The sequence below is a fragment of the Antechinus flavipes genome, chromosome 4 (assembly GCF_016432865.1).
Source record: "Antechinus flavipes isolate AdamAnt ecotype Samford, QLD, Australia chromosome 4, AdamAnt_v2, whole genome shotgun sequence".
Classification (NCBI taxonomy): domain Eukaryota; kingdom Metazoa; phylum Chordata; class Mammalia; order Dasyuromorphia; family Dasyuridae; genus Antechinus; species Antechinus flavipes.
Window position 1 is genome coordinate 485570698 of NC_067401.1, and position 6000 is coordinate 485576697.

Below are 6000 nucleotides of genomic sequence, written 5' to 3' on the forward strand. Positions count from 1 at the left end.
TAAATGCAAACTCCTCAATCTAGTGTTTAAGGTTCTAAATTCTTAGGTGGTGAAATGGCTAGAGTTCCCAGGCCAAGAAAACTTGAGTTCAAATTTGGCTTCAGATATTCACTAGCCAAGTGACCCTAGGCAAATCACTTCCCCATTTGCTCCAGTTTCTGTACAACTCTAATAATACTCTTTGGGGACTTGAAAGATGACTGGAAATTCAAAAGACAAAGATGTGAAAAGTGATTCTTGGAGAGAAATGTCCATGCTAGTTCTCAAGTGATGGTCACTTCTCAATTTAGAATCACTATGAATCTCTAGTTCCCTTTTATTGAGGAAAGTGAGGAAAAATCTTGGCTTGGAGAATGCAAACCTGTTACTAACAGTAGTACTGCACAAGTATATGAATTGTTTCTGTGTTCACTTTTCTGAAACTTCTAAAACTTTTTTTTTTAGGCAACGATCACTACTCAAAATCATAGAATCTGAACTTAAAGGACTCTAAGAGATATCTTGTCCATCAGTCACTCAACAAACATTTACTAAGCACTTATGGTGTGCCAGGTACTGTGCCAAGTGTTCGAGAAACAAAGAAAGGCATATCTTCTCTACTCTCAAGCTCACAATTGAACTGGGGAGAAGACATGCAAACAAGTATATGCAAGTAAGATATATAGAGTCTAAATTCAGGAGAGTCTCAATGGAAATGTACTAAGATTAAGGAGAAATGGGAAAGACTTCTTGAAGAAGATGGTTCTTTACCTAGAAATTTAAATGAAGCCAGAAAACAAAGGTGAGGATGGAGAGAATTCTAATCAACAAGACAAGTGTGATGACAGAAGGAAAAACTCCAGGTCATAACATCCATCAACATCCAGCTTCTACTTCTCTATTTCCAGAGACATGGAACTCGCTAGCACAAGTCATTGTATTGTGCTACTGAATAGCTATGATAATTTCAGAAAGAGAGAGACAAGTAGACAAAGAGACAGACAGAGAAAACTGAGCTGAAATCTGCCTTCTTTAACTTTAGGGAATCTTTTCATTCCTGGACCAACAACTACCAGTCTATTTTCTCCATACCAGTCCAAAAAAGTATTTGAAGATACCTTCTTTTTCTTCTTTTATCACTTCTTTTTCTGGTTTTTTCAAGTGTTAGTCACATAACATTGTTGCTAGGCCTCCACCACACTAGTCACTTTCTTTCACTTTTTCCACCAATATTTAGGCTCAGACCACATCCCCTCTCTCTAAATGCTTAGTTTCATCATTTGCAAAATGAAGGAATTGAGCTACATGGCTTCCATGACAGCTCCTTCAAGATCTAAATCTGTAATCTTATGATGTAAAAGAAGAATCAAAGTTGACAGAGTAGCTCATATGTTGGTACTAATAGGCTATTAAAAAAATCAAGAAGACCTTCAACACACAGAATGAACAAGGTTTACAAGAGGAAATGGACAAGAGTAGTATAATAGGAGAAGGCATAGATATCTTGTTATTCTGCATCATTTGAGGAAAGGTCCATTTTGATAAGATCATGGATCTACTGAATGATTTAACATAAATCACTGAAGGAAGGGGAAGGGAAGGAAGGGAAGGAGGGAAGAAGAATGGGAGCTTCCTCCCTTTGGAGGGAAGGAAGGAAGCAGGAAGGAAAGGAAGGAAGGGAGGGAAGAAGAAAGGAAAATCTTTTTTTTACTGTCTTTTAGTAGGTTTGTGAGCTCTTGGTTCATTAAAACATTTCTGACTATTCTTAAAGATTAAAAATATTTTTTGAGCAGTGTCCAACAAGTCAGTCAGTCAATAAACATTAATTAAGCCTCTATTATATAGCAGGACTGTGCTAAGCACTGATGATACAAAGAGAGATAAAATAATATTAAGAAATCCAGCTCTCTGTATTATGTTTTTTAAAAATCAATGTACTCAATTATCTCTTTATAAAGAATCTCTTAAAAAAAAGTCCTAAAGAACACAACCCAAACCAACTAAACAAAAACAACCCTTCAAACACGTCACAGGTGAAGCTCAGCATCAACAGGGTTAAATTTATTGTGCCCAGTGGAGCCCACATTATCAGAACTCCCTGTTCCTGCCTCCCACTGCTAAGATCAGGCTGTTTCATTCATTCAACAAGAAGGAAAAGTTGCCCAGGGGAGAAAGAAGCAGTGAGATGCTAAGTAGATTCCTAAGTGGTTTATTAAGCAAAGAGTTAGAACAGGCCAGATGACTCCAAAGAGATTTTCATGGCAAGTTTACGGCCAAACAGTCACCATGTAGCCTCCCGGGAAGAACAGCGGTGCTACATGTTTAATCTCAAACCTAAGTTTGGTGGGATCTCGAGCATCTTTTCATTCATGCTGTCACTCTGGAAGAGACAGGTAGCCTAAACTACCTCACATTAACTTCTGTATTTTTTAAATCTGAATTGCTTTTTTTATCGGGGGTTTCCATCTCTGAGTATGTATGCTAAAGCAGCAGACAAAATACTTGTGAAAGGTTATGGGGAATACTTGAAAAATAATCACATTATCCAATTGAACTATTCACATGTGAATATACCTATGCACATTTATGTATAGGTAAATTCTGGGATTTATAGCCTTTTGTAAAGAATATGGGGTATGATAAGGAAAGTTGTATTGAGAGCCAACAGGTAAGGGAATGGAAAAAGTTTGAGAAATCCTGTTTTTGACAGCAAACTTTAGTGTAAGCAAGCAACTCCTGATTGTACCACATACTTGAGGTATGATCTGTCAGCCTAGAGCCTCAGATCTAAAATCCTGTCATTCGATTTTATTTCAGTCTACTAGATGTTTCATCAGCCAATTCTCTAAAAGTAGAAGTTGGAGATGAATTAGTGATTTGCATCAGCATCAAGAGAGTTTCACTTGAGATCCTCACTACCTAACCCATCACATACATATGACTTCAAAAATAAAATACCCTTTTATTTAAAAATCATTTTTTGTAACTGATTTAAAATTACACATGATTCTATTAAGTCCAAAAGATATATCAAGTTTTATAAATTCAAAACTTATTCTCCCCCAAAAAGTATACCCAGAAAAAAAAGAAAATTGAATGAAATATTATAGTAAAGGTGCAGGCTCATAAAATCTTACTAAAAGATCACTCACCGGACATTAACATTCACAGGGTTCCTGAAGCATCCTGCTCCTGATGAATAAGGAAAACCTATTAATAAGATTGTTGTTTTCAGTGTAAAACTGCCTAAGTTCCAGCTAGAAAAGTTACCTGTAGGTAATTAATCTACACCTAATCTTTCAGCAAGATGGTGCCTTTCTTTGTAATTTTTCCCAACTCCCTGGAAATATTTCATCAGATTCCAAAATGAGCAGAAATCATGGCTTTAGCCAAAAACTTATTAGTAATTTACCAGGCCTGTAAAAATTCTGAGCCAGGCCCATAGTCAATAATGGGGATCTGGTTCAGTAAAGGAACACTGATGACTGAAAGAGAAAAGGCTTAGGTTAATAAATGCTTGCAGTTGGGCAAAACATGAGTATCAGGATGATAAAGAATTGGGGGTGAGGGGAAGGGGAGTTGCCAAACTTCACATCCTGTTCAAAATTTCACAGCATCACTACTTCCAGTAGGACTAGTTGACTGAGCATTTGTGTTCCTTAAATCGCTAAAGGAGGAAAAGTCAGGGATCAGAGTACCCAATAGTTCCTTTCTCAATTCTGTGCATCCTGAGTGAAAGGAGGAACAATACAGGGAGAGATGAGATGGGACTACCAGGGGTTTCCCACCATTCCAATTATGCCTGTGCCCTGAAGCGGCTGTATCCAGCTACACTGGTCTAGTGATACCACTGATAAGAATAAGTCATGCCTGAAAAACCTGATCTCTTTTTAGAATTGTAAAACATGTTGGGAACATATATTCCATCTGCTTTGTTCTCTATTTCTATGGTGCCTATTGCCATAGTAACAAGGCACAAAGATGGAACAGTAGGCTAGAAATACCCCCCAAAAAAAGGCACAAGGGGAAAGGGAGCCAAAATCTAGATCTAATCAAGCAGTAAAAGGACCAGATCTAGTTGATTCAATTTTTAGGAGTTTTAGGAACATTGAAAAGGAAGCAGGACAAAAAGTCAATTCAATAAAAATATTTAAAACAAAGATCTATGTTTGGCATTGGAGAGTCAAAGACAAAAAATAGACTCTAATATCAGGGATACAACATCCTACTGGGAGCATACAACATATATGTGTTTGTATTACATAATTTCAAATATACATACAATTGTATATATGTCTATATAGACATGTTAATGTATGTATGTATACACATATTACAGATATGTGTACACATAGATATATACATACACATATATCTATATACATATAGGTATATTGTATGTACATATACATACATACATATTCTCTCTCTCTCTCTCTCTCTTTCTCTCTCTCTCTCTCTCTCTCTCTCTCTCTCTCTCTCTCTCTCTCTTTCTCTCTCTCTCTCGCTCTCTCTCTTCAAACACCTGTGCATACGCTCACAGGTAACTATAAAGCTAATTTAAGAAGGAAGAAAACATTAAATGAGGTGGAGAAGGTGTAGTGAGTGGGTGAAAAGGAAGAGTAAAAACTTGAAAAGGACATAGCCCAGAGTTGATCCTGGGAAAACATTATAAGATTTTAAGGGGCAGAGATGAAAGAGTGTGTTTTGGGCATCTGGGGAAAATCATGGAGGCAAGAGATAAAACATTAAATTCATTTAACAGTTGGGACATAAGTGACTTAGAGAGTGATTTAGGGTACAGAATGTATCATATTTGATTTAAAAAATATATAACCAAGTAAGAAATTTCTTCTTTTTTAATAGGGTAAAGGGTAGGAAAGAGAGAAAATAGATTTCTGTTACTTAATAATTTAAAAAATAGAGAAGCAAGGGTGCTATAGCCATGGAATATTGCATGCACTTTCAAATGAAGTCACTATATTGTTAGTTTTGCTTAATTGTTTTACTTTGTTATAAGAGATTTCTTTCTCAGTGGGACAGGGGTAATCTGTAAACATTTATAATATAAAACAAAACATCAAGTAAACTTTTTAAAGGGTATTTTAAAATGTCTGGAAAAATAGGTGAGAATCAGATTGTGGCTAATTTTAAATATTTGTAATTTATTTTACATTATGTAAGGGGTTGTTGAAGATAAACAGAAAGTGATTTTTGTATTGAAGATGGGGTATGGTAAGGAAGCTTTGTATTTAGAGCCAACAGATAAGGGAATTGAAAAAGTTTGAGAAACCTTGCTTTTGACAGCAACCTTTAGTGTAAGCAAGCAAGTCCTTTCTGCAACACATACTTGAGGTACGATCTGTCATTAACCTAGATATGTCCTAGAAAGATTCATTTGGAAGACTGTATGGAAACTATCACTCAAATTCACCAAATTGCCATTTAGTGACACTATTTCTAAGCCTATACCTCAACAGAGATCCCCCCAAAAAGCAAGGAGGATCCATATACACAAAAATCATTATAGTACTTATTTTTATTATAGAGAAGATTTAGAAACAAAGAGGTTGCCCATCAGTTGGGGAATGAATAAGCAGATTATGATATGTAAATACAAAAAGTATATCATTGTTCCATAATATAGAAAGAGGCAACCTTGGAAGACATTATATAAAAGGAGTAAAATAGAAACAGTGGACCACAGCAAAACAGCAAAGAAACATTCTTTGAAAGCCAAAGGGCTCTTATATGTCAATGGTCAATAAACATTTAGCAATTGCTTGTTCCCTACTAGTAATAGGTACAAAGAAATGCAAAAGATAGTACGTCCTGCCCTTAAGGAGCTCACTGTCTAATAGGCCAATGCAATACATGAAAGGAAGATAACATGAGGCAGGAGTTTTGTTGGGATAAAATTCTGCTGCTTAGCTTGGGAAATGGTGGAGGATCTAGGAGGAGCTCTCCAAGGTGCATACTCTATCTTCTCTAAATAGAGGAAGGGAAGGAAGAAGGAAGCAA

General features: G+C 36.1%; 1 protein-coding gene across 1 annotated transcript in view; it reads right to left on the minus strand.

The window, feature by feature from the left end:
• Nucleotides 1–3147, minus strand: part of LRRC8B (leucine rich repeat containing 8 VRAC subunit B) — an 85843-nt gene extending 82696 nt beyond the window's left edge. Inside the window, exon 1 of the mRNA XM_052000030.1 lies at nt 3132–3147. The gene's annotated coding sequence lies outside the window, so the exon portion shown is untranslated. The remainder of the gene's footprint in view (nt 1–3131) is intronic.
• Nucleotides 3148–6000: the final 2853 nt, after the last annotated feature.